The sequence below is a fragment of the Podarcis gaigeae genome, assembly GCF_964106915.1.
Source record: "Podarcis gaigeae genome assembly, chromosome: 5".
In the NCBI taxonomy this organism is placed as follows: domain Eukaryota; kingdom Metazoa; phylum Chordata; class Lepidosauria; order Squamata; family Lacertidae; genus Podarcis; species Podarcis gaigeae.
The window spans coordinates 20,952,709-20,980,679 of NC_139681.1; the positions used below are offsets into that span (position 1 = coordinate 20,952,709).

The 27,971-nt window shown below is 42.6% G+C and overlaps 3 long non-coding RNA genes across 3 annotated transcripts in view; 1 reads left to right on the forward strand and 2 right to left on the reverse strand.

Annotated features, from left to right (window-relative positions):
- Positions 1 to 27,971, forward strand: part of LOC310845429 — an 82,625-nt gene that overhangs the window by 16,960 nt on the left and 37,694 nt on the right. The gene's annotated exons all lie outside the window — the stretch shown is intronic.
- On the reverse strand, positions 634 to 27,961 carry LOC310845423. The gene is made up of 3 exons (XR_014564699.1): positions 27,513 to 27,961; positions 723 to 1,512; positions 634 to 685 (listed from the first exon to the last, which is right to left on the reverse strand). It is a non-coding gene; the product is annotated as an uncharacterized lncRNA (long non-coding RNA).
- LOC310845475 lies at positions 7,539 to 9,582 on the reverse strand. The gene is made up of 3 exons (XR_014564784.1): positions 9,436 to 9,582; positions 8,754 to 8,840; positions 7,539 to 7,982 (listed from the first exon to the last, which is right to left on the reverse strand). It is a non-coding gene; the product is annotated as an uncharacterized lncRNA (long non-coding RNA).

The window sequence follows — 27,971 nt, forward strand, 5'->3', positions numbered from 1 at the left end:
TGCAGCATTTTTCTACTATCTTCAGCTCCACATTCATATATCCCATGTACATAATCTCCAGTTACTGTTAATTATAAAGCTTTTACATCCATAATACACCCTCCCCCCCAAAAAAAAGAACCAAGTAAGAGGAAGTTAGCTCTTGAACAAGGCGCCTTTCTCGATAAGCTGAGAGGCACCAGGGTGAGCTAAGGCCTTCGACTACGCAAGGATTATTCTGAGCGTTTCAAATTGTTCCAGTATGTGCGGTTTAGGGAAGTCTTGGGAGCCCCCACCAGCCCGATTCTTACGTGCACACGATCTTCTTCGACTCCGATGCACCTCGCCAGCGCCTCCCTAGTCTCGTATCCGGGGTACTGGTTCTCTTCAAAGGACTTTTTTAGGAGCTCGACGTGAGATGGGCTGAAAACAGTCCTTTTTCGCCTTCCTCCTCCGACTTTGGGGTGGCTTCCTCCTGGGAAAAGACAAAGAGGCAAATCTGAAGGAAGCGCTCGGCTTAAACAGAAGCGAGGCTTGCAGATCTTCCTCCCGACATGGAAAGATCAGGGCATAATAATCATTTTTTAAAAAAAGTTTCTCTCACCTTCCTTGTTGGTTGCCATCATGAAAAAACTCCCTCGGGTTCGTTCACTTTGCAGGGGATTCGGTCTGGGCATTTATCTCCGGTGGGCGAACCTCACCCTTTCTTCTCAACCAATAGGAGGGAGTCACCCCACCCTTACTTCTCAACCAATATGAGGTTTCCCGGTTGCGGAATGCCCTCCCAGGGAGCTGCCCCGTCTTCATCATTTTTGCGTTTCACCCTTACTTCTCAACCAATAGAAAGAGTTAGACTCTCTTTCAAAAAATCGGTTGCTTTGCCAAACTGGGTCTAACCCCTCCCTCCGTCGAAACCCCTTTGGCAATTGACTCTTCAACTGAATGGAAGAGAATTGAGAGGTGAGGGGAGAGAGAGAGAGAGAGATTTCGGGCGCCTGCTACGCATTTTCTTTGTCAAGCCACACCCGCATTGTACAAAAATCTCACTTGCGAGGTCCAACCAAAGAACACCCCCCCACACACACACATTAGCAAACACTTCGTATCTTAAACGGGTACTCTCCTTTTTAAAAGATTTTGTTGTTGTTCTAAAAAGAACCAAGTGTAAATTATTTCATATCGACAAAGAAGCTTGGAACAACTGAATTCCAATACCCCTCATAGCATCCTGCCTCGTCTAAATAGATTTGTACATCGCCTTGGATGGAGGCAGTGGCAACGGCCAGGAATCGCATCAAATGCGAATTATACTGTATACATAAGAGCGGCGGCAACCGAAGAAAGAAATCTAAGCTATGTAAGCAAGCTATATTTTATTAACATATGATTAAATTTGCACTCATTTTTCGCTGGTTTTGAAGACTTAGGAAACAGCTTACGTTCTTTTAAAAACGGTGCATTGGATATTCAAGGGCACCCGCCATCTTAGAAGAGGAATTCCTTGCACTAAGAATGCCTTTTCCAAGCTGGTACCTGCAAGTTAGGATTCGTATGTTAATCTTTTATAAACCCAAATAAATAAATAAGACGACAGTGCCGTTGTATTGGTTTAATTTGCTTTAATTCAATCTGGACGGTCAGCCCATTTAAAAAGGTTCCCCGGTTGCGGAATGCTCTCTCTAGTGAGCTGCCCCGTCTTCATCATTATTGCGTTTCCTTAAGAATTTGAAAATATTCCTGTTTGTTCAGGCATTTGGTGGCTGCTGAATAATGTTCCTGACAACCGCGAGATCAGCGGGCAGAAGAATAGTTGAAAAAACAAACCAACAAACCTCCTATAATTACTTTTAGGATTCTTCCTAACTAAAATTGCGTTTAGGTGTCCCTTTCTCCTCCAAGATTCAAAGATCACAATGTTTCATCGCATAAATTATAATTTGACGAATTTCAAAGCAGAATGTACCAGAAAGTAACTTCCTAATATGAACAGTAGCGATGCCAATTTGAGATTAGCGCTGTGCTGATGGTTGTTTTAATGAACATTTAAACTTCATGGCTACTGAAACACACTGACCAGGAGGTCACTTTTGTAGCTTTTAAAAGCTACAATCCTAAAATCATTGAACTTTTCCCCCTTGCAGTTTGCCTTGGTTTTTTTATTACATTTTTAATGGATGCTTATTGTTTTGATATATTGATGTAAACCACTTTGTGAGGTTCATTTCAAAAGCAGTACATAAGTAAATTAAATGGTAGGGATTAAGGGGGACGTATTTCTGACTAAATGGACCTGTCTTGATTTATAATAATTAAAAATCATGATCAACCAAAAATAAAAGAGAACAAATACTTCCAAGCAGAGGCGGATTTAGGGCAACACAGCCAGTCCCGTTCCCCCCCCCCCCGCGCTGAGCCTGGAGGGGCCAGAGGGGAGCAGAAGGATGGAGGAATGAAAGGAGCAGCATGGGGGAGGCGAGAGGGGGCAGCCAGACATACTAATGCGCTTATCTCGCCTCCTGGGTGGGTCCCCCCTGCGGGGTGGGGTGGGGGGGTCATTGTGTTAAGAGGGAGAAGAAGAGACCGGGGGGAGGGGGGAGAGAAGCGGGGAGACCAGGGGCGCATGCGCGGGGGCGGTTTGGGCGAGAAACGGCGCGCATCGCCAACCTTGAATCTCTGAGGCGAAGCGAGAGGGAGTGGGGGATGGGCGGCCGTTGGGAACAGAAAGAGGAGCGGGAAGGACACCCCTCCCCCCCCCCGTTGCCCCGGCAAGACGTTGGTTATGGCGCTGATGCTGAGGGAAAGTAATAAGGGATGACAATGTCGAGAGGGAAGCCCTTCAGAGTTATCTGGTAGCCGCTCCCCAGGCGCCACCACAGGGCGCGGCGGCGCCATCTTCCCTCAGGGAATATATATATTTGGCGGCGTATCAGCACACACCCCCACACACAATCCTTCCACACACACACAAAGTGTGCACTGCCGATCTGGGCTCGGAGTACAAATTCAGTAAATAAAAACCATGAGAACATAGCAACCCGGAACATTGAATTGCTTTTATTTGTAGGAGGACGAGGAAAGGAAAACAAGCCAGCAGGGGTTGAGGTATCAAAGACATAGCTGCGTTTCAACCTATTACTATTTCGTTTATACCTGATGTCCCTTTCTCCTCCAAGGTTCAAAGATCACAATGTTTCCCCGCGTCAATTGTAACGTGGCAACTTTCCAAGCACAATGTACCACAAAGTAACTTCCTAATATGAACAGCAGCAATGCCAATGTGAGATTAGCCCTGTGCTGGTGGTTGTTTTAATGAACAGTTAAACTTCAGGGCTACTGAAACACACGGAGCAGGAGGTCAAGTTTCTGCTCGGAAAAATACGTGTTGAATTAACAGCGCAAACCGTGTTTTGACACGCCAAAGGCTCCCAAATTTATTGTGGCATATGCTTTCGTGAAGGACGGTCTACTTTCTCCGAAAAAGTTTCCCAGTTGCTGAGGAAGAGGGCAGTGAGCAGGGGAGATGTGTGTCTCAGATGTTTTTGGGGGGCCAGTGGAAGTCCTCAAGAGCACCATTGCACCCCCAGTCCCCGGTTTGGTAACCCTCTTGGGAAGACCATATCTTTGTCCCATTTTGAGATATGAAACTAATACTGAGGATGACGTGACTTGGAAATCAGCTTGATTGTGAGATTTTTATTCATTTATTGTGGGAGCCTCACAGGACTGTCAAGTGAGATAGAAGTACGATTCTCAAAAATGGGATATTAATGTCCCTAGGTAAAGGTAAAGGTACCCCTGCCCGTACGGGCCAGTCTTGCCAGACTCTGGGGTTGTGCGCCCATCTCACTCAAGAGGCCAGGGGCCAGCGCTGTCCGGAGACACTTCCGGGTCACGTGGCCAGCGTGACATTGCTGCTCTGGCGAGCCAGAGCCGCACACGGAAACGCCATTTACCTTCCCGCTGGTAAACGGTCCCTATTTATCTACTTGCACCCGGAGGTGCTTTCGAACTGCTAGGTTGGCAGGCACTGGGACCAAGCAGCGGGAGCGCACCCCGCCGCAGGGATTCGAACCGCCGACCTTTCGATCGGCAAGTCCTAGGCGCTGAGGCTTTAACCCACAGCGCCACCTGCGTCCCTAGCCGAGGCCAAATTGTCTGGAAATATTTACTATCAAGTATAAATGGTTTGGAATCCACTTCACATACCACCATAAACAGACATACTTGGATTCCAACGTTGATGAATCCAAAAGTCTACTTCACAGCTAAAACATGCCGCAATCCCTAGATTTGGATGTTATATGGAAGCCATACTATGACCACCTGAAAAGAATGCTTAGAAATACAGGGGTACCTCGGGTTACAGACACTTCAGGTTCTAGACTCTGCTAATCCAGAAATAGTACCTCGGGTTAAGAACTTTGCACAGCATCCTAAGTCTCCCTTCCAAAATAACAGAATTTTGAAGCAAATTAGTTGGGACGCATTTCTATATTCTGGAACGAATAAGACACCCCCTTATATTCTAGGTAGATGTTCCACCGCTATGATGAATAATATATTGAGATAGATTGCAACGTATTGTATCCCAAAGGATACAAGTAAATGTTTTCCGGGAAATTCTGCTAGTCCCTACTGTAAGTACCTTACAGGAATACAAGTTTATATCAATTGCCTTCTGCAGAAATACACCGAGCTTCTAAGCGATGATGATGGCAGAAATTAGAGACATTTAATTGTGTCTCTCCCACCCCCAATGTGAGCCCTCTTTTCTTCAGGGATAATCTTTCCTGAGACAGTACTGATATGTTTGCTGAGGTTTCCACATCTTTCTGTAACGCCCCCAACCTTCACGGAAGCTTTTTTTTCAGCCGTAAAAAATGTAGTTCTTACTCGAAAAAAAGTTTCCTTGCCGATTCTGAGTCAGCATACCTATGATTAGGGTTTATAGATACACTTAGGGAGGGTCCCTTGTGTTAATTATCTTATGCAAAAATAACAAAGAATGTACCAACGGGGAACCATTCTGGATTAACAAACTGCCAGGGACTGGGAACATTCATTGTATGAGCTGGAAGGTTGCAGAACGTTTTCAGTTCCTTTGAGGATCGGAGGCAACTATCCTGCCCCGGGTGCCGCAAGTCCCTATTTGGATGCCGCAAGTCCCTGAAAGGCAGAGGAATATGCCACGTGAAAGTTGTGGGGATAGAAAGACAGAAAGAGAAATAGTGGAAGTGAACAAGAAAGAAAGCACCAGCAACGTGTGAAGCAAGCCTAGGAAACGGAAAACTCGCTTTCACTCAGAATGCAACTCCGTTAGGAACACAAGTGAACAGCACAAGCAACGCTGACGCCAAAGCCTAATAAATTAAGTATAATAGAAACATCGCCACCCACCCCACCCCCACTCATATCTCCACCCCTTTTTTCTCCCCCTAATGTCTCAACAAATGAAACGGATTTGTAAAAATGTTACATTTTAAAAATGTAAAAAATACGAGAGACATTACACATACTTCTGTAAAACAAGAAAATCTTTAATAAAAGAAGAAGAATAAAGAAAGAGAATGCAACCGAAAAGGGTGCCGAAAAGGGTGCAGTGAAGGCGCCTGCTTCATCTCAAAAGGCAGGGGGTTTCAGAGTGTACTTGCTCAGAGTGTCTTGGCTTCTCGGGCAAAGCCTGGAAAAATGCAGAATGTTGATGGAAGTGTTTCGTACTCTCAGTTTTTCTCTTTAACTCAGGTTCCAGATTAGCATCCCAACTCCTTCCTTGCTATCCTGTGCATATTTTCCAAGCTCCCTCTTTTAATGCCTTTTAATGTATGACTTCGATGTTTTGAATAAAGTTAGTGGTATCTGAAGAAGTGTGCATGCACACAAAAGCTCATACCTAGAACTAACTTAGTTGGTCTTTAAGGTGCTACTGGAAGGAATTTTTTTATTTTGTTTTGAATAAAGTTTGTTTTTTTAATAGCTTGTCTGGAGTCTTCTTTTAACTTTCCATTTACTGTAACAGTCTTCTAATGGCTGAATATTCCTGAGACACATTTTAATGCACCAATGGCTTTCTGTCCCTTTCCTTTCCTTTTTAAGTCTCTGTATCTGAGGCTAGAGTAGGTGGCAATCAATGTGGTGGGAAGCTGCTGTATTTTCTTTGTATGCCAAAGTATATTTGTAGATCCTGGTATAAGCAGATTTAGTAACACTTTTCTGTGTTAATAAGTTTGGTTTCCATTCATGAGTCTTCCATTTTTTAAAAAAAACAGAAGTGTAAGATGGGGATATAAGGTTTAATTGATTTTTCTACCATGAGTGTGTTAAGTTGTTTTCCAAAGCTTTAAAGACATCTAAGTTTAACTTGTATGTGCCTTAGCCTGCAACATGGGCATTTATATCTATTAAAAAGTTTGTGGGGGGATATTGTGAACACTTTATTTCATTTTCTTGCCCTTATCCCCCCCCCCAGGTTTGTGCTCTATTGCCTTCAATGAAGCTTTATAGGAGGGTTGCCTGTGAACTAGATTGTGCCCAATACAGTTTGCCTTCTGTGCCGTTCAGCCTTGATTGAACCAGGTTTAGTCATAATAAAATAAGTCAGTTAATTTTAGATTCTAAATTGGACCCTCTTAGGACAACTAATTTAGAAGTAGTCTAAATTACTAATGAACTTACTAATACACAACCAAATCAACAACAGCTGCAACATGCTCCCCGCCCACTGCCCAGCAAAAACCCTGAAACAACTGAGCCTAAGAGTATAAATCTATCAAAGCCTAAGACATCTCCAAATGGTTTTTTCAGGGCTTTTCACAAATAATGCTACATTATTGGCATATCATTATCTTCATTTGATTATATATTCAGATCTAAATGGTTCTGCTAATGGGTCAAGTTTTGCTAACAGTGGAAAGTGCAAACAGCAGTGGAGATAGAGGACATCTCTGTTGAGTATCTCTACATAATCTGCATGAGTCTGAATTTACTCCATTCACTGAGATATAGGCTTTAGGCTTGGAATATATGACAAATCCATGTCATAAAACCTCACCTGCCCAGTCCACTATATTTCTCAACACTGCACTATGGAATTTAATGGGGCTGGGCGCTAGATTGGGCAGATCAAACTGAATCTAGTGGATTTGTCCTACCCTGCCCTGCCCCTTTAGTCCTACCCTGATATAGGACCAGATCTGGCTTGGGTGTGACCTAGGTTGGAATAGGGCTGATCTGGGTCCACATCTTAGTCTCTCTCTGTGTGTGTAAGCACAGCCCTGGAATTACTCAAGATGTGATTATGGCTGCCAACCTAGATGGCTTTCTCAAGAGATTAGGCAAATTCATGAATGCTAAGACTATCAGTGGCTACTAATCGTTATGGATATACGCTATCAGAGGCATATCAATTGCTGGGAAAGAACAGGGCAAAAGGGTACTTACCTGACCTGTGTCCTGCTTTTGGTATTGCATAGTGATATGGTTGGCTACAGTGTAGAGCAGAATGCTAATGCTTGGAAAACCTGGCATTCTCCTAAACAGACCTTATATACAGAAAGGTGGTCACATATGCACAAATTAGATGTGATACAAGAGATCTGTGAATAAAATAGCTACAAGTAGTTCATTAGTTGCCAACTGACCAGATCTTCTTCCAGAATCATTTGCAGTTAAAGAAATAAAAACAAGCATTTAATGCATGCAATTAAAAAACAAACTAAAAAACCATATCCTTGCCTTCAGAAGATGAACTCAGTCTATACTGACTCTGTATGTCCCTCATCCCTAAAAAAAGAAAGAAAAAGCTGCTTTCACTTGGAGATGACGAGTACTCTATCCATTGTAAATAAGCTCAATTAAAAACAAAAGTAGCCATGCTGGCCCATTAGAAAACAACAACAACAACAACTCCACAATCCACAGTAGGGTAATGTGTTTCACATAGCAGGGGGTGAGGGAGATCAGAGTTTCTTTCTTATTTAAGCACAATAAGATGTTGTAATCATGACCTGCAAGATAAAGACCACAGGCTGAGATGCCCTTCATTTGAGACAGTAGAATCTAGCACAAAAGGGCAGATACATGGGCAAACCCTATGCTGAACGAGTCTGCCCATGTGGTCTGAAAGAGGTGGAAACGGTTTCACATGCAGTGGCGTAGCGTGGGGGGTGCAGGGGGGGCCGGTCGCACCGGGCGCAACATCTGGGGGTTAGGGTTTGGGGGCGCAAATCCGCGGGTTAGGGGGCGCAAATCCACGGGTTAGGGGGCGCAAATTACTTGCCTTGCCCCGGGTGCTGACAACCCACGCTACGCCACTGTTCACATGTGTTGCTACACTGCGACCTCTATGGGGATATCAGGTCACTGTTTATTTCCCCTATTGTTCAGAAATTTCCAGGTCGATCTGAATCTCAGCGGCTGAAAATCCTACTAGGAGATAAAAACCCAGAAGTAACACTGAAAGTGGCCAAATTTTCTGCGGCTGCGATCAAGCGGAGGGCATTAGCTGTAAAAAAGTAAAAGACTTGACCCCTGGACAAGCCCCCTCATTTTTTAAGTCTATACATACATTGTAGTGCGTGTGTGTGTGTGTGTGTGTGTGTGCATATGTGTATTGCTTTTATGTATAATTTTACAATTTTTAATTGACACCATTACTCCCCTTGTAAACCATCGTTGTTGTTTTTTCTGGTCTATGACCGTAATTAATTAATTAATTAATTAATTCATTCATTCATTCATTCATTCATACCCATTTCACAATGGCTTTTTCAGATCACCATTTCAATCTGTGAGCAATCATTGTAAAATTGGTGCAGGGCGAATCTTTTCAATTCTGCAAAACCAACAGAAGAGTCTTGTAGCACCTGAAAGATAAAAAATATATATTATGACACACACAATATAATTCACTTCATTGGATGCATAAAGGGTTATCCTGAGTTGCAGGGACACAATTGATGGGGAGCTTGTAGATCAGAGGGAAACTAAATGCTGAATTATACAGTTGAGGATAATGACCTTTTAAACTGCAGTGATGCACCAAAAACAGTAGTTGATAACACAGACATCTTTGCACTTGTAAACCAGTTTTTAGCACATCCAGTGTGGTTTTAAAAACCGTAAACCCAGCCCCTATTATGTTGATTCCATCTGCAAATAATAGCACTGGTGCATTGTAATACAATGGTCTCATGGTTTGAGGTCACGTCATTCAATAATGAACACACTTAAGGTCAGTGACAGAGCATCCTGAGAAGGTGAAATGTTCCCTCTTTGGCTTTTCTATACTGCCATTTCAGATTTGTGCTCATTCATTCTTTTGCATAGACCAGCTAGAAGGCAACTGATGGCATATATTACTTTGGAAGATGAGCAGGTGAATTAGCCCCTCAGGTTCTATTGACATTCTTAGCTCCTGTAATAATTATGTTAAACTAGATACGGGAACAAAGTTGGTACCTGTCTCTGCCACAGCGTCTGGTCCCTCTTGTCCACAATCCTGTTATATGGCCTGTTACTCATAAAGAGGTGTTTTGAGGTTAATGGGCTGTCACCCAAGGCCTGTGATAGGAAAGTGTCACCAATGCATCTCAGACAGAAGAGAGGCTTTCAGTTCTGTAGTCACTCTTGTTTTATAACAGATTGACCTGAATCCTCTCCTCTGAACAGGTTAACCAAAATTGGATGATTACCAAAGTCTCAGAGCTGTTTGGAAAGTATCAGAAAAGGATAAAATACAACTGAATAAAATAGGCATTCACAGCCACAACTGCAAGGAAAGTTTATTTTTTATTTCATTTTTTAAATTAAGACTACGATCCTAAACGCACTATGGAGTAAGTCCCATTTAATTCAGTGGATTTTATTTTTGTGGCACACGTATTTAGTCTATGAGAAGGTGACGGTACACAGTTTTTTTTAAAACCATATAGTGAGAAAATCCCCTTATAAAATATGGGAGAAAATATAAAGAAATACTACAACCAAAGACCCCCTGGGGGACCTCACCGACAGAAGGCATGGCAGTAAAAAAGAAAAATATGAAAGGAGACTGCCAATGTATAGAATGATATTAGAAGAAAACAATAACAAATTGACGCTGAAGAAGTTTGAAGAAATTAGGTTGTACCTGATGGATTAGTTACCATATTTTCAATTCAATGAAAGATTAAGTATAGATTAAAAAAAGGATTTGAAAATAAGATATCAGATTTGGAAAAAGAACTAATCCAATCCAAAGGAAAATATATTTCAAAAATGTACAATCTATATCTTGAGTGGGAGGTAAAAGAAAAGGTAAAAAAAAGCGGTCCTGGTGCGTTGGGCCCAAGAACTTGGATAGAATATTCACATGAACCAGTGGAAGAAATTATGGAAGTGGACATGAAGTTTACAGTGTGCTATAATCTTAGTAATGAATTTAAAAAGATACTAAAATTCCCATTTACAAAGAGACCAGACCAGAAGCCTTCTTTTTAGCAATAATGTCAACAGAATTTTTTTAAAATAGCAGACCACTCTTCATGTACACAAAAACAGCAGCCAGGATCCTGGTGGCGAAGAATTGGAAGAGTGAAAAGACCCATCACAAAAACCGAATGGCAGGTTAAAATGATAGAATACTTACAATTGGCAAGGATGACAGCGAGAGTTAGAGGATACCTGATGCAGAAGATCAATAAGGAATGGATAGTATTTAAAGAATATTTGAAAAATTATTGTGATAACAAATACAATAGAACTTCTTTGATAAGATTTTGGAAAACAGAACAACAATAAGGCACTGTGTGATAAATAACATGAGAAATAGTACAATGAGAATAATCGGAATTATATTTTAATTACTTTAATTTTTTATCTTTACCTTTTTCTTTATTTTCCTTTTTCCTCTTTCTTTGAAAAGTAGTTGTAGATTGTAAGGATGCAGTGTGTGGTGTAAATCTTGTATTGTTGTGTGCTGTTATGCAAGTTAATGTTGATTGTTTAATAGTTAATCATAATCATAAGGATTACACTGCAAATTTTAATGATAGGGTTGTTACCTGTTCATGATTATTATGGGTTGCTCATATTTTGAGACCACAAGGAAATAATATTATAGAGTTCGTTGTTTGTTTGGTTTATTACTCTGGTTGCGTCCCAACAGTCTTCAATGAGTGTGTTTTCAGTTTCCAAACTATGCATTTAATGGAGAAAATGGTTTCTGATGGTAGGGTCTTTTTAAACTACCCATTTGTTGTTTGTAGAAAAACAATAGGATTCCAGCATTGTAGGGGCTTGGAAGAGATGACCCTCAGGGTCCCTGCCAACTTCACCATCTGATGGTTCTGCTTCTACACTGTGGAGCAGCTCTCTAGGGTTTCAGGTGGAAGTCTGATCAGGAGACACCAGGACCTGGACCTGGGACCTTCTGCATGCAAACTATACATTCTACATCATTGCAATAAGGTTTTCCCAGTGGCCAGCAATCTGCAGTGGATCTGTTGGCTCTTGCATCAGCTCATTTCCAGCTTCCATCTCTTTGCTTATGGTTGTATCCATGCTTGCAACTCATGAATGGGCAGAAAACTTTTCTGTCCCACGAAGCCTTTGCAGGCAATTTAAAGCACATCGCCCACAATGGTCTGCTGGTGTTTGTTTTTAATTATTTTAATTATGTTGTGATATATATATATATATATATATATATATATATATATATGCAAATGTAAACCACTGTGATATATTATATGTAACTAATATTGCTTGCTAATTTTTCTGGTACCACTTCATGCCTTTAGTTCCATGTCTTGCTGCCATGAAGACACAGTGATGGGAAACAGTTCACTGGTGACATTTCTGCTAATTGAACAGTTGTAAATACAGTTGAGCCACAAGAGAAGTAAAAGGAAGCTATTCTAGGAAGTGCAGCACCTTCCCACATTTTGTGGGATAAATGTCTGTTTCTGTTTCTGCCGATGTGAACAGGACCCTTGCAATGTTGCAAGCAGCTTCTTGTTCTCTTGATCTCTGTCCATCCAGGCTGCTAAAGCTGACAAGTGTATCCAGGGGCCTGCTCCCTTTGGTCAAGCAGTAGTACATAAATCCCTGAAGAAACCTCTGTGACGAACAAGTTGGTTTTGCTGGCCACGTTGGATCAACAACTGTTTCTTTTTTTCTTTTTTCCTGCCTGCAGATTGTTAATAAATGGCAGCCTCTGATTGGCCGAGGTTCCAGGAGGGAGAGTTTAAAAGGAGAGGCTTTGGAGAGACAGTTAGTTTGATGAGAGGGTTGGTTGAAGTGGGTTGGAATTGTGGTTGGAGAGGGTGGGAGATAGCTAGGGAGGCAGGTTAGGAGACAGGCTGAGGTATAAAGAGTGAATGGGAGAAAGAGTTGGCTCTGGAAGAAACAACTTCCACTCTGAGCCTATTGTGAAGGACAGAGTGTGGTGTCCTGTAGGAGGAATAGACTGGGAGGCAGAGGTTGAGCCAGGAGAAGTAGGAGCTGGAAAGGAACAGCCTACTTGGGACTCAAACCTAGTCTGGAGGGGAGAGATAGATTCTTCTAAGGAAAAGAAGAAACTCCCAGACCCAGTGAAGGGAGGGAGTGTGGAGAGCCCTGTGGTCAATTACTTAAAGTACCTCAGGAGCAGGATTGTTAAAGGGGGTGGATAACTGAAAGAAAGTATCAAGGAACCAAACCAATAATGCAAAAACAACTGAGGACAAATTTAAAGTGAAATTGCACTTTATTTCTGAACTAACCTAAGTTGAATCCATTTGTGTTATATACTATCTTGCCTTAAATAAATCTTTATTGTTTATTTAAAGAAAACCTGTCTGAGACTCCAACTTACTAGTTACCCCTTCACAAAGGTCCTCCACAGGATACTCTGGGGCTAGAAATTTTAAGGGAAAAGGGAAATAAACCTTCGGGTAAAGGGTTGTTCAGTGAGGTCGGGGCAATTTACCTAAGTGAGAGCCGGCCCAAAGGCATGAGAGGAAAAAGTGTCATTGTGCCCGTTGCAACCTCCTCTTGCACCTTTTGTTGTGCTTTACGACAACCACCATCTGCTTGCAAATATCCCCTTCTTGGGCAACATGGTGAAAAGAGTGGTGAAGGAGCTATTACAGGAGTCTCTGGAGGATGCAGCCCATCTGATCCCTTATATCACAGTTGGATGACTGAGGTTTTCAGGGAAGACATTGGTGGTGGTCCCCCATGGTTCAGATGAACAGCTTGCAATTTACAGATTCTAGGCATTCAATATTATGGACCCAGTTCTGACTGAGTTTAGACAGCTCTCCTGCCTTTTGAACTTCAGACACTTGACAAAGCCTTTTCTATTTTGTAGGCATTTTAAGATGGCTTCCTGATTCTCTGATTGGTTAGCAACTTGCTGGCCTTGTTAAAATTCTGTGGCTGGCAAGACAAAAGGCACTCATTTTCAATTCAACCATCATACTTTCCAAAGTGCATAGTCAAATTCTTGCAGCAGAAGTTCTTCACGATCAATGCAGAAATGGGATTGTTGATCATACATATTTCAAAAGGAGATTCTTTTAAAATGCACTGCAAGAATCAGAATGTGGTAGATTTACGGGCAAGGGATATTAGACATAATATACAATTGGCATCATGGGAAAATTATGGAGGGAAGATTTAAAATTTACAACATGCTGTATGTTGAAAGAGAATTATATGAAAGTGATGTATCTCTGATACTGAACTCCTACCAAAAATGTATAGAACAGCTACAGATATAGGTTGGAAGTGTAAAGAAAGAAGGCACATTTGACCACACCTGATGGACGTGCAAGAAGACAAAAGGATATTGGGAAATGATTCATAATGAGTTGAAAAAGATGTTTAAAATTACTTTTGTGAAAAAACCTGAAGCTTTCTTACTAAGAATTTTAGATCCAGAAATACCTAAGGATGAGAATAGACAATTTATGTATGCTACAGCAACCGCCATTTGCCCAAAGATGGAAAGAGGACAAAGTACCTACAAAAGAAGAATGGTTGATAAAGATGATGGACTATGCCGAAATGGCAAAAATGACTGGGAAAATCAGAGATCAAGGGGACAATAAATTTAATAAAGAATGGGAAAACTTTATAAGTTACTTAAAAGAACACTGCAAACAATTAAAAACATTGGTAGGATTCCAAACAGCTCTTGCAATGTGGTGGGAACTATGGTAAAAACTGAGTTTTAAGAAAATATGGAGAATATTATATGTTGCAGTTGGAAAAGAAGATCTTGGGAAACCATGGAAAGGTGGAGGGAAGTCTTGGGATTCAGAGAATCCTGTGTGTAGAATGACTATGATTTATGTGAGATGATAATTGTTAAAAGCAAAAATGAATAAAAAAGAATGTAATAGATTTACAATACATTCTGATTCTTACCATGCTTCTTTTAAAAACAAAACAAAACAAAACAAAACTCCTTACTTCTTTACTGAGTAGATATAAACAACTAATGGCCTGGGAACTCAATCCATGTATTGGGAGTCATTCAAATCTATCATCCATTTGCAAATTCTAAAGCCCACACCTCCATACATTTACTCCATGCAATATGTGAAATCTACTTCCTACACAAAAAATTGTTTGCTTGTGTTACACAGAAAGTGACTTGGAACCAAGCCAGACCTAATTTTGTAAGTTTATCTGTAATAAACTCATTTCTTGTTAATTTTAGAAATGGCAAACACAACATGGGAGGGGGGAGGTGGTAGTTACGGATTCAGATCTGTTTGCGGTGCTAAGGAATGGGTTTAAAACACCATGCCATTTCACCCAAGTTGCCCCCTCAGAGCTAGTATTTACCCAACAGGAAGGGTGGAGGTTGCAGGCACCATGCAGCAAATTTGTTTTTCCCCTTCCCGTTTTATTTTATTTTATTTTTTACTGTATAGAACCTACAATTTTGAATTTAGGGGAGGGGGATTACTTTGTTGCTGTTATTGATAAACATGGGGGAGTCAGAAATCCTTTCTGATCTACTTAAAATCACCTAGAGCTTATCTACCTTCTGGCCATCCCTGCCATGTGAAGAATATAGAAGCTTGGGAAGCCATTCAGATTGGTGGGGGAAAACAAAGCAGAAAGGGTTAAAAATCCCCTTTCAAGCTCTTTCTGACTCCACCCACCCCCTCAGCTGCAAACATGTGATGCCTTATCACTGATCTCCAGACATTGAGTCTAGATTGATATCAGCTGTCTAGCAAGCCTTTGTTCCCATTGGTGGGAGGAGTCAAACTGCCACAACTGTGTTGTTAAGGGATAATAATAAAGATTGCTTAAATAATCAGTACTGTCAGGAACTGATCGCAAATGCCTTGTGTGTTAAAATGTCTGGCTTGTTTTGCACAAAATTTTAAATGTCATGAATTAAAATAAAGCAAAGGCATTCTAAGGGGAAAAAACAAAAAACTGCCAAGAGTCAAAAGGCTTTGTTAGTATTGTGAAGAAAAACAAAACGTTGTTCCTGAGAAAACTGGAGCACTCTAGTCTCTCAGCACTCTAGAAATGGCAGTGGCAATGGTAATAGAATGTACAGTGGAATGGATATCAATACACATTATGTGAACTCAGAAATCAGGCCCAGTCTTAACAATGTGCTGCATGTTAGAATGTGGTTCTTCTAGGGAAAACACCATGAAGATGCTATATAAAGTAAAGGGTAAAGGGACCCCTGACCATTAGGTCCAGTTGTGACCAACTCTGGGGTTGCGGTGCTCATCTCGCTTTATTGGCTGAGGGAGCCGGCATACAGCTTCCGGGTCATGTGGTCAGCATGACTAAGCCGCTTCTGGTGAACCAGAGTAGCACACAGAAACGCTGTTTACCTTCCCACCAGAGTGATACCTATTTATCTACTTGCACTTTGACGTGCTTTTGAACTGCTAGGTTGGCTGGAGCAAGGACCGAGCAACGGGAGCTCACCCCATCACAGGGATTCGAACCGCCGACCTTCTGATCGGCAAGTTCTAGGCTCTGTGGTTTAATCCACAGTGCCACCCACATCCCAAGATGCTATATAGATGGCATCATACCCCCTTGAAACTAGCAAAAATGTATAAAGGAGGATCACCGATTTGTTGGAGATGTAAAACAGATGTGGGGTTATTTTACCATATGTGGTCATTGGGGAATTCTGGGATAACATCTATAATGAATTTAATAAACTACTGTATTCAAACTCACCTTTTTTTAAAAAAAAACCAGAGATTTTTCTTTTAGGCATCTTAGCATTAGAAATTAAAAAACACCACCAGAAGGAAAACCTTCACAAACTAGTTTATAAATTCTTACTGAAGCTATTGATCAGATCTTAGAACATGTCATTGGCCTGGTTGTACGTAACACTAACCCCTTATTAACATTAACCATAGTTAATATACCATGGTTACAACTGAGGCATCAGGCAGATAATCAGTTAAATCTTGATTCAATGCATCATAGAATCATTAAAAGCACAGTGAGAGCAGATGTATCTTGGGAGCAGTTTGAATTTTTTGCAGCACTTCATTGACAACATTGCAACTTTTGGGCGATGGCACTTTAACCATAGCTAAGGAGGGTATCCAGGTTCACATGTAACACTAAGCTATGGTTAACATTAGCTAAGATTTCTAAACTAGCTAGAACATTTAACCATAGTAAATAAACCATAGTTATGGGCTGGGTTCACACATAAATGAAGCAATACTCAAGAGTTTAAGTATTAACTGGTCAGGGTGGCAGAATCATTTGGTCTGGGTGAATAGAAACTGGTCTAGGAGCAACAATTTGGAACAAAAATGAGGTTCACATTTAACAAAAAATAATAAGATCCAACCTCCCACTAAACTACACTTTTAAAAGCTACAATCCTAAAATCATCGAACCTTTCCCCCTTGCACTTTACCTTTGCTGTTTTATTACATTTTTAATGGATGCTTATCGTTTTGATATATTGATGTAAAGCACTTTGTGAGGTTCATTTCAAAAGCAGTACATAAGTAAATGAAATGGTAGCGATTGAGAGGGAGGTATTTCTGACTAAATGGATCTGTCTTGATTTATAATAATTAAAAATCATGATCAACCAAAAATAAAAGAGAGAAAAAACTTCCAAGCAGAGGCGGATTTAGGGCAGCCCAGCGGGTCCCCCCCCCTAAGCCTGGAGGGGCCAGAGGGGAGCAGAAGGATGGAGGAATGAAAGGAGCAGCATGGAAGGCGAGAGGGGGCAGCCTTTCTCAGAGGCCGGACATGCTAATGCGCTTATCTCGCCTCCTGGGTGGGTCCCCCCTGCGGGATGGGGTGGGGGGGGTCATTGTGTTAAGAGGGAGCGAAGAGGAGAACGAGGGGAGGGGGGGGGAGAAGCGGGGAGACCAGGGAGAAGGAAGAGGGCGACACACACACAACCCCCCCCTCGTTGCCCCAGCAAGACGTTGGTTATAGCGCTGATGCTGAGGGAACGTAATAAGGGAAGACAATGTCGAGAGGGAAGCGTTATCTCGCAGCCGGTCTCCATGTTCCCTCAGGCATATATATATTTGGCGGCGTATTAGCGTGTTGGCCTGAGGCCAGGCAGGGTTCAAATCCCTGCACCCCCCAATCCCTACAGACACCCCCCCTCACTCGGGTGCCTTTGCGCCTCTCAGGCTGGTCTCCCTCGCGGGGGTCTCGGGGGCTGAGAGGGCGGAGGGGGAAGGAGGAGGTGGGTCGCCTCAAGGTCCCAGGGAACCTTGAACCTCGATGCTCTAAGGGCACCCACAATCCCTGCACCCCCCCAATCCCTACACACAGGTCCCTTGCTCCGCCCCCCATCTTCTATTCAAGTGGGCGCCCCTGGGTGGGATAGAAATAGAGAAATAAGCTCGTGGAATTGAAACCCGGTTTCAGAACCATTTGGCTGGAAAGCAGAGGGAAAGCAAACCCTGAACCGCATAAACAGAATTGGTCCCTTGTCTGGTTGTCAGAAGCTAAGCAAGGATTAGCTTGGTTTAAGATTAGGGACAAGAGGAAATACTGAATGATGAAGTGATAATGTGTAGCATTATAAACAGATTGGAATCTTGTAAGGCATTCCCAATACTCTCAATTACCACCCTCATTTAACACTTTGAATAGCAAACCAAGAAACCAATAGTAATAATAAATAATTGTTATAATAATAACAATAATGAACAGTTTATACTTATACCCAAATTAAAGTAACCGCCAACCCCAACTAAACATTTAACCCACATCAACCCGACAAAAACAAAAGCCAAATTGGAACCTTTTGAAACATTTACCCAATTGTTCTAACCCCAGACTTTGACTTTGGTCCTAATTTGAACAAGTGGCCAATTGTTCAGCTTTTTTTTTTTTATTTCAGTATACAAGTGCTTTTAGCTTGCTTGGGCAAAGGGAAGAGAATGCTTCAGTAAAAGGAAAGCCAGACGATGATCCCAGAAAAAGGCATTAAAATAACAAATTTTATTGAAAATAAAATATGCATTTATATGGATGAGTAACCCTAGAAGGTGTCGGGAGAAGGGAAGATATTGCTTTGCTGCCAATTTTGGTAATCTTCAGGCAACATTTGCACGGGATTTGCAGCTGGATGATTCCCCGTTGCATAAGTGTTCCCCATGCCAGACCAGGGAGTTTTACTGCTTGATGGAGTACAGAAGTTACCAGCCGATGGTGGAGGCTGCCTCATCATCTCTGCATCATAATATGGAACTGGGCAGTTGCTTGCCTGGGAAGTCTCACAAAGCCCAGTTCCACCAACAGCAGCTGGCTGGTAATGAACCGGGTTCAATTCCTGGGAGTTCTGCTGTTGTGCGGCATAGACGGGCTCTCCTGGCTGCGTGGTGCTGAGAGCTGGCTGCCAGAACCCTGCTCCTTCAGAGCTTTCGGGATAATGGAAGCTGCGTGGCTGGTAATGTTGCTGCGTCGGATTTCTTGCACTGCTTCTCGGAGTGCTTGGACATCTTCTGTCAGGGCGGCTATAAGGAGTTGTAGCTCGGTTCCTGATCATTGTTTTGGACCTAGTCATCTTTGTTCTCGCTCTTCAGTTCTGAAACCAGGTCTGAACAAAAGCTTTCGGGATAATGGAAGCTGCATGGCTGCTTTTTGGGCTACTCCCCAGGCTGTTTCTGAAACCAGGTCTGAACAAAAGAAAGGAGAGAAGAAAATGCCCATTATTTCCAAATGGATAGGTCATAATTTCACTTTATAGCTCAGAGGACCGCCGAATATTTGTGCCTTGTGTGGTGTAATTTTTTCAGTGTGGGAGAACTAGGGACTTGCGGGACATGGCTAGAAAAGCAATGTTGCTTAAGTGTGGTTCCAGATGAATGCTGCACATTTGGTCTCTCAATGCAAGGTGCTGAAAGCTGCCATCCTAATAGGAATATCCTATGCACACTCCCTTGGGAGTTCGGTCAGGTGGATCGGGCTATAAAGGTGGCCCAGAAAACCAGATGGTTTTATCCTCAAATTAGAGTTGAAACCAGGTCTGTTAAGAGTTTTTACTGTTCAAAGCCAGAACCTTTGATATTTGAAAGTATGTTCCTCCAATAATTTGAATGGGAAGGAAAAGGAAGCCTTAATCAGGAACCAGGGTTTCTGAACAAGTATGGGCACAGTGGAGAAGGAGGGGACACAACGCACCCACCCCTTAAAAAAAGCCTTTACATCCACGGTACAACAGCCCCCCCCCCCGAAATAAAACCCCACAAAAACTCAGGAAAGAGGAATTTGGCTCTTGACTAAGGAACCTTTCGTGTTAAGCTCGGAGGCACCTGGATGAGCAAAGGCATTCGAATGACAACGCAAGAATTATTCTGAGTGTTTAAAATTTATCCAGTATTTGCGATTTAAGGAAGTCCCAGGAACCCCCACTTTCCCTCTTCTTACGTGCACACAATCTTCCTCGACTCTGATGCTCTTCGCCAGCGCCTCCCTAGTCCCGTATCCGGGGTACACGTTTTTTTCAAACTCCTTCTTTAAAAGCTCGATTTGGGCTGGGGTAAAAACTTTCCTTTTTCTCCTATCTCCTCCTACTTTGGAGTAACTTCCTCCTGGGAAAAGACAGAGGCAAATCTGAAGGAAGCGCTTGGCTTAAACTGAGAGTCCGAAGCACTTCCATCAACATTCTGCATTTGTCCAGGATTTGTAGCTGAATAATTCCCCGTTGCAGACCAGGGAGTGTAAGTGCTTGATGCCATGAAGAAGTTATCAGATGGTGGTGGAGGCTGCCTCACCACCTCCGCACCGTAATATGGAACTGGGCAGTTGCTCGCCTGGGAAGTCTCACAAAGCCCAGTTCCACAAAAAGCAGCTTGCTGGTAATAGGCATGGTTCAATTCCAGGGAGCTCGGCTGTTGCGGGGCACACTCTCCCGGTTGCGTGTTGTTCAGAGGTGGCTGCCACAACCCTGTTTCTCTATAGCTTTCAGCATAATGAAAGTTCTGTGGCTGACAATATTGTTCCGTGTGAATATTTTGGCTGCTTGCTGGACTGCTTCTTGGGCTGCTGTCCAGGCTGCGTCTTGGATGGGTTCTCTCACTCCGGCTATAAGGAGCTGCAGCCTGGTTCCCGATCCTTATCCTGGAACCTATCCTCTTTGGTTTCCTGGCCCTTCTGTTTTGAAACCAGATCTGAACAGAAGAAAGGAGAGAACCAAATGCCCATTATTCCAAACGGGTAGGTCATAATTTCACTTTCAGGTACAACAACCAAACAAAGATTAGTATATTACAGTGGGAGAACCTATGTTAACTTGTTTTGTATTGTGCTATTTGGCTGTATTTTGTTCTGCAGTATTAGAAAAAGCCACCTTTAAAAGCTGCACAAGTGTACAGTTCCACAAGACTCGCTTTACTGAAGTATACCTGTGGATGTGAGCTTCATCTGTAAGAAATTGTCAAGCGTTTGTTAATGCCAAGTGGACGGCTGCATACAAGACTTAACATCTCTGTGTGCATTTGTGCTGGAAGGCAACACTTTATGCCTGGCAATTGTTTTACAATTTCCATAAAGTTAGTAATAGTAATTTTAAATGGCTCTCTCAGAAGACCTACCCATTTGTTGTGCCCTGTTTGGGGTCTTCTGCCTCAGCCTCCCAAGTGTCCTGGGGGTAATGGACTAGGCAGGGAAGGGTTTATATATATATATTTCTAAATGCCAATTTCTCTGTAGGAGAGAACTAAATACTTGCTCAACTTTTGCCAGAAAAAGCAATGCAGCCTAACTCGTTTTAGTCTCCGCAGTGCAAGCTGCTTATGGCTGCAGTCCTCTGCACATTACCTTGGGAGTTAGTGTTAAGTGGATCAGGCTGCGAATGCAGCCTATAAAACCAGATTTAATGTACTTTTAGCACTAAGCCCATCCATTGCAGAAATTAGATTTCTAAGCTGGGTCCCTGAATTTTTTTTTTTAAATGATTTAAAGTCAGAATCTGCATCAAATGAATGTGTGCTGTGCATAAATTTACTGGGAAGGAAAAGGAAGCCTTAATCAGGAACCAGGATTTCTGAACAAGTATGCGCACAATTTCTCCCTAAATTTGAAAAGGAGGGAGCACAACCCACCCACCCTTTATAATAAGCCTTTACATCCACGATACAACCCCCTCCCAAAAAAGATCCAAGAAAGAGGAAGTTAGCTCTTGAACAAGGCGCCTTTCGCGATAAGCTGAGAGGCACCCGGGAGAACTAAGGCCTTCGACTACGCAAGGATTATTCGGAGCGTTTCAAATTGTTCCAGTATGTGCGGTTTAGGGAGGTATTGGGAGCCCCCACCATCCCAATTCTTACGTGCACACGATCTTCTTCGACTCCGATGCACTTCGCCAGCGCCTCCCTAGTCTCGTATCCGGGGTACCGGTTCTCTTCAAAGGACTTTTTTAGGAGCTCGATTTGGGCAGGGGTGAAAACGGTCCTTTTTCTCCTATCTCCTCCGACTTTGGGGTAGCCTCCTTCTGGTAAAAGACAAAGAGGCAAATCTGAAGGAAGTGCTTGGCTTCAACAGAAGCGACCTTCGTCCCGACATGGAAAGCTCAGGGCTGCATCGCCTGCCTTTGCACGGGAGCAAGTCCCCCAGAATCGGGCGCTGCCTGAGGTTCCACTACGTAAAACGACCCCCGGCTTCAGTGGCAATTCTTTCAACCGCCCCGCTGACCACCCACCGGGCAGAGCGCAGAAGGGCAAAGCCTTCGCTTTTTACAGGAAGGCTTTTGTACCTGACATTGAAATCCACGCACTTTGTGACCTTTAAATAAACCTCCGGTTGCTCTGAGCAAGGCTTGAATGAAAACAAACCATAGAATTTTAGGTAATACGTTTACGCTCTTATTTCTATGCCTGCCATCGTTTTCCGCAGCCGATCCAAACCACGTTTATTGGGAAATTTAATCCCGTTTATGTGAAAGGGATTTAATAGTCAGAAAGTGTGTGTGTAAATGCTTCATGCAGTAAATGCTTCATGCTTACAAGTAAAGATGTGAAAACCAATCTTGCGAAATGTTTCCAACCGAAGACATTTGAGCCCCTGTGTAATCCCTCCCCGGCTACCATAAATGGGTCTTTCCTATACCCTGATCCTGACTCAGAAACAGAAACAACCTTCCTTTATAAAAAACCCTCGTTTATGAAACCCTGAATTTATATCAATCATTTGAGCAATTTTTTAAAGACAAGTGAACTAAAAATCTTCTTAGCAATCCTCTCTTCTTACCTCGGCTGGTGGTTTTCATCTTGCAAATGCGCTGCCTCGCTGTCTTCCAACAAAGCTGCTTTTCGCTTGCAAATTCCCTTGCTCCTCAAGGCCCGCTCCAGGTTTCTGGAGTTCGGCGCCTTTATAGCCCCTCCTGGCTGCCAATTGGCCGGCGCGTTTTCCTTGGAGAGAAGCGCTCCAATGGGGAGGCGGCTTTTGGGGAGGAGCGAGTTTCAAGTTCACTTTTCAAGCGCTGCTTGACGAATCTAGATTGGCCGGAGCGCACCCTTCCCTTGGCATCAGCCCTTAGCAAAACTGGAAAATAGCCCCATAGGCTTGTACGCAGAGTTGAAAAGAAGGGAATTGAGAAGACGGGTTGGGGAACGACGGGTTGGGGATATTTTTAAAAATATTATTATGAAGCTTTCATTTTACAGACAGAGATGCGCCAAGACTTAGGCATGTTGAAAGGCTTTGCCCAAGAAGCCTAGATGCAACAAGTACACTCTGAAACTCCCTGCCTTCGGAGATGAAGCAGGCGCCTTCACTGCACCCTTTGCGGCGCCTGCTATAAACTTTGTTTCCTTTCCTTTACCTGCAAAAAGTTGCTATGAATTTTAATGAGTGGTTTTGCCTTAACTGTAATTGCATTTTGCATGTTTTTCACTTTGACGTTTATCGATCATGTTCATGCCTTCGTAAGCCGCTTAGAGGTTAAGGTGGTGCAAAAACTTGAAGGGAAGAATGTGAGTAACACCACTGCAAATAAAGGGGAGGCAAACTCCTCTTGCCAAGAAGTCAGTAGGGATTTCAAGCCCAAGCGGGTGATGTTAGATTCTCGGAGTATTCAGCCCCGGACAGAAGCTGCAACCAAATCCTGAATCTACACAGTCTCAAGGCACTGTCGCTTGTAACTGCAAGGGGGTTGCATTCTGAGGGAAAGCGAGCTTTCCGTTTCCTAGGTTTGCTTCACACGTTGCTGGTGCTTCCTTTCTTGTTCAGTTCCACTATTTCTCTTTCTGTCTTTCTATCCCCACAACTTTCACGTGGCATCTTCCTCTGCCTTTCAGGGACTTGCGGCATCCAAATAGCCTGCCGCTCCGCCCTGCACCCGGGGCAGGATAGTTGCCTCCGATCCTCAAAGGAACTGAAAACGTCCTGAAACCTTCCAGCTCATACAATGAATGTTCCCAGTCCCTGGCAGTTTGTTAATCAAGAATGGTTCCCTGTTGGTACATTCTTTGTTATTTTTGCATAAGAAAATTAACACAAGGTGTACCTATAAACCTATAAAGTGTACCGATAAACCCTAATCCTAAGTATGCTGATTCAGAATCGGCGAGGAAACTTTTTTCCGAGTGGTGAGCTGTGGGAAATTCAATATATTTTTCAAAATGTTCTTTTAAAAAGCATTTGCAGAGTGTTTTTTATGTGTAGATTCCACCCAGGGCAGCCGATAACGCTGCAGTCTTTCCTCATCCACACCAGATGACACACCACCTAGTACCTTTCTTTTCTCTAAGATTTAGCAGTCTCTCCTGCGTCATGATGCCCTCTGCTCTCCACCCCTCAACTCTTTCCCTCATTCAGAGAGATGGATGTGGGGAAATAAATCCCGCAACTTCCACTCCCAGAGAGGCGTGCCTGGCATCACTTTGATGTTTTTGTATGTTTCAGGTGAAGACATTTATATCTAGTTGCAGCTAGTTGTCCTTATTGCACGTTTTATCCTCAAACGTTTTGATCTCAATTGGGTGTTGTTTTAATCTTACCATTTATCTATTGTATTGCATTTATTTCTCTCTCCAGAGCTGTTGTAGCATCTAGATTCCGGCATTTTCCCTTTGTTATACAGAGAGCAGCTTGGAATCAGGGGCAGATCTCCTGAGAAACCAGTGAATTTTAAGATTCTGGGCGCCTAATCTCAGAGGGATTTAGTCCACATTCTTAAACATTTTTATTCACACCAGTGTCTTTGACACGTGAGACAGCCCAGAACAGAAATTCTAATCAAAATCTGATTTTTAAAATGTGGTGGTCTGTTGAAGAAGACAACAGTGGTTACCCAGAACTCACTGCTAGTTGTGAAGGGGCCCCTAGAACAGCTCAAGCCAAAGGGCCCCCAAAATGTAGGTCTGCCACTGCTTGGGACTGATGTTGGGAGAACTGATGTGCATTGCCATTCAAATGGAGTGTATGTGCCATTCCATGTGACAAAGTATGTGGGATGTGGCTTTCCCCCACTATTTTATTCAAGTTGGCACCCCTGATAATGGTGTCCTCCCCCTTGCCTGGCATCACTTTAATGTTTTCTATGTGTCAGGTGAAGACATTTAGATTTAGTTTCAGCTTTGGATCTTGTTCTTATTGCAGGTTTTATCCTCCAGCCTTAGCTTTTTAATCTCAATTGGGAGTTGTTCTAATCTTGCCTTTTATCTATTGTATTACATTTTCCTATCTCTCTAGAGCTGTTCTAGCATCTAGATTCTGGCATTTTGCCAATGTTATACAGAGAGCAGCTTGGAATCAAGGGCAGATCTCCTACGAAACCAATGAATCTTAAGATGCTGGGCGCCATATCCCAGAGGGGCCCCAGACCTGAATTTAGTCCACATTCTTAAACATTTTTATTCACACCAGGGTCTTTGACACGTGAGACAACCCAGAACAGAAATTCTAATCAAAGTCTGATTCTTTAAATGTGGTGATCTGTTGAAGAAGACAACAGTGGTTATCCATAACTCATTGCTAGATGTGAAGGGGCCCCCAGAACAGCTCAAGTTCAGGGCCCCCAAAATGTAAGTCTGTCACTGCTTGGGACTTATGTTGGGAGAACTGTAATAGTCATCTGCCGTTGGGTTTTTAAATAGCAAACGAGGGGAGGGGAGTAGAGATTCAGAACTATTTGTGGTCTGGGGAAGAAGTGTAAATACCATGCTATTTTCCCCATCCAAGTTGCCCACTCAGAACTAATATTTGCCCGATAAGGGGATTGGAAGTGACAGGCACCATGCAGCAAGAGATTCGCTTCCCTCCCTTTAACTAGAACCTAGGATCCAGCAATAAAGAGCTTAGTACAAAAACCATACACTTGGAATACAAGAATTATGAGCCCAGGGACTTGTTTTGAGAATCAGAATTAATGGGAGCTCACAGGCATTCCACACATAAATTCGTTCCTGGTTAACTCAAGTATTCTTCATCTGAGCAGTATAATGTAGAGGGGGAGAGGGATTATTTTGCGGTTACTGTATTTATAAACACGGGGAGGTGAGGTCAGCAGTCCTTTCTGGTCTACTGCAAAACACGCAGCGTTCTTCCCACCTTCTTCCCACCACTGCCATGCAAAGGAAACAGCAATTTAGAAAGCAATTAGGACTGGGGTGGGGGAGCGGGACAGGGATAAATTGCTTCCCCCATCCCACCCTATGCATACAAGCAGGTGATGTGTTATCACAGATCTCCAGTTCAGATAATTCAGAAAAGGGCAAGAAGACAGATCTAGTGGATGGATTAATGATAAAGGTTGGAGCATTGGGAACTTTTTGGTTTAGAGAAAAGTTGAATAAGAGGTGGCATGACAGAAATTTATAAAATTTTGCATTGCATGGAGAGAAAAAATCCTCCCACTAAACTACACTTTTGAATGCTACAATCCTAAAATCACTGCCTTTGGTTTTTTTATTACATTTTTAAAGGATGCTTATTGTTTTGATATATTGATGTAAACCACTTTGTGAGGTTCATTTCAAAAGCAGTACATAAGTAAATGAAATGGTAGGGATTGAGAGGGACGTATTTCTGACTAAATGGATCTCTCTTGATTTATAATAATTAAAAATCATGATCAACCAAAAATAAAAGAGAACCAAAAACATCGTTTGCGACTTATATGGATGGCATCACAGAGAGAATAAAACACCCAAGCTTCAATAAAGAAGTAAACCATGTGGGTGAACCAAAAGGTCTTCACTAGATGATTTAGAGAAGATGGCACCAGGAAAGACTCACTGAGTAGGCTGTTCCATAGCTGGGGTTCTACTGACAAGAAAGCTCTCTCTCCCTGATCAACACCCACTTCATCTCATTTCCGTTTCAAATATTAAAATTATTATATTACTCAAATAAATCCAGTTTGACTGCGGGCAATGTGTTATGCCTGCATATATCAGAAAAAGTGGAGCTGTGTCGACATTTGCTTCAACAGCTCAATGTATATTTTGAAAGAGCAATCTTTAAATAACCATCTAAGCTCTTTAAATACCCATAACTCTTCCATTCATTAAGTTTGCCTAAAAATTATTTTCACCATAAGTTATTTTACCAGAAATCATACTTCAATGCGGGTGCTCTTTTGAACGACCTGTAATTAATTAATTAATATGTGCGAGTGTGTTTATCTGCAGGTTGTTAGACAGTAACTTTGTGGTTTCTGAAGCCCATTGTGAATAGGTTGTTTTTCAGAAAGTGTAGCCTTGTTGAAGAAAAGTATAGTGGAAATTTGATTAAACAAAAGAGTGCTGGAACAGAGACATAGCAGACACAGCATTCTTTAAACGGCTTTATAGTCTAGCTGCAATTTTCAAACAAATGCCCAACAGTCAGCATTTGGACAGCAGCCTAGGCAGGCATTCAGGTCACCTAAATACGGTGAGAAGTATTATATTTCTGTTTAAATTACAGTAATTGTTTTTAAGTTGCCTTTGGCCATTTGTTTATTTATTTCATTAAATGTATACAACACTTGATAGTAAACCACTTTGCAGTTTTTTGTTTTACAAACAGATAAAATAATAAAATTGATGGGGTTGGGAATCAACCATACTTCCAAACACACAAATTAATATTACCTTAAATTAGCACAGAGCCATTGAATGATATCTGTGTCCTCGTTTTCGACAGTGCTGTGGTGGTCACCATTTACTCTTCCTCCAATGAGTTCTGGAGGCACCTACTGGGCTATCACTCTAGAAACCCTTTCTCTCACCTAAGGAAATCTAAGAGGAGCTGGTAGGTGGTTTACTCCCAGGCATGTGCAGAGTGCTCACCCCTCAGCATTTGGCAACCACCCAGGGAATGCTGGTGCTCAGGGCTTTCCTTATGGAGAAGGGAGAGAAACACCAGCCGAATTTCCAGGGCCAGGTTGAGAAAAGGAGGCAAAGATGAAATAGGGGGCACAGGCTTCCGGGTGAAACCCTCCCTGGGTTGCATTTGCCTGAGCTGACGTCCCAGCCCCCTTGGGCAGACTTACTCCTGGAGGGGGGTCAGCAGGGCCGGCCCAAGACATTTGGTCCCCTGAGACGAGGGAA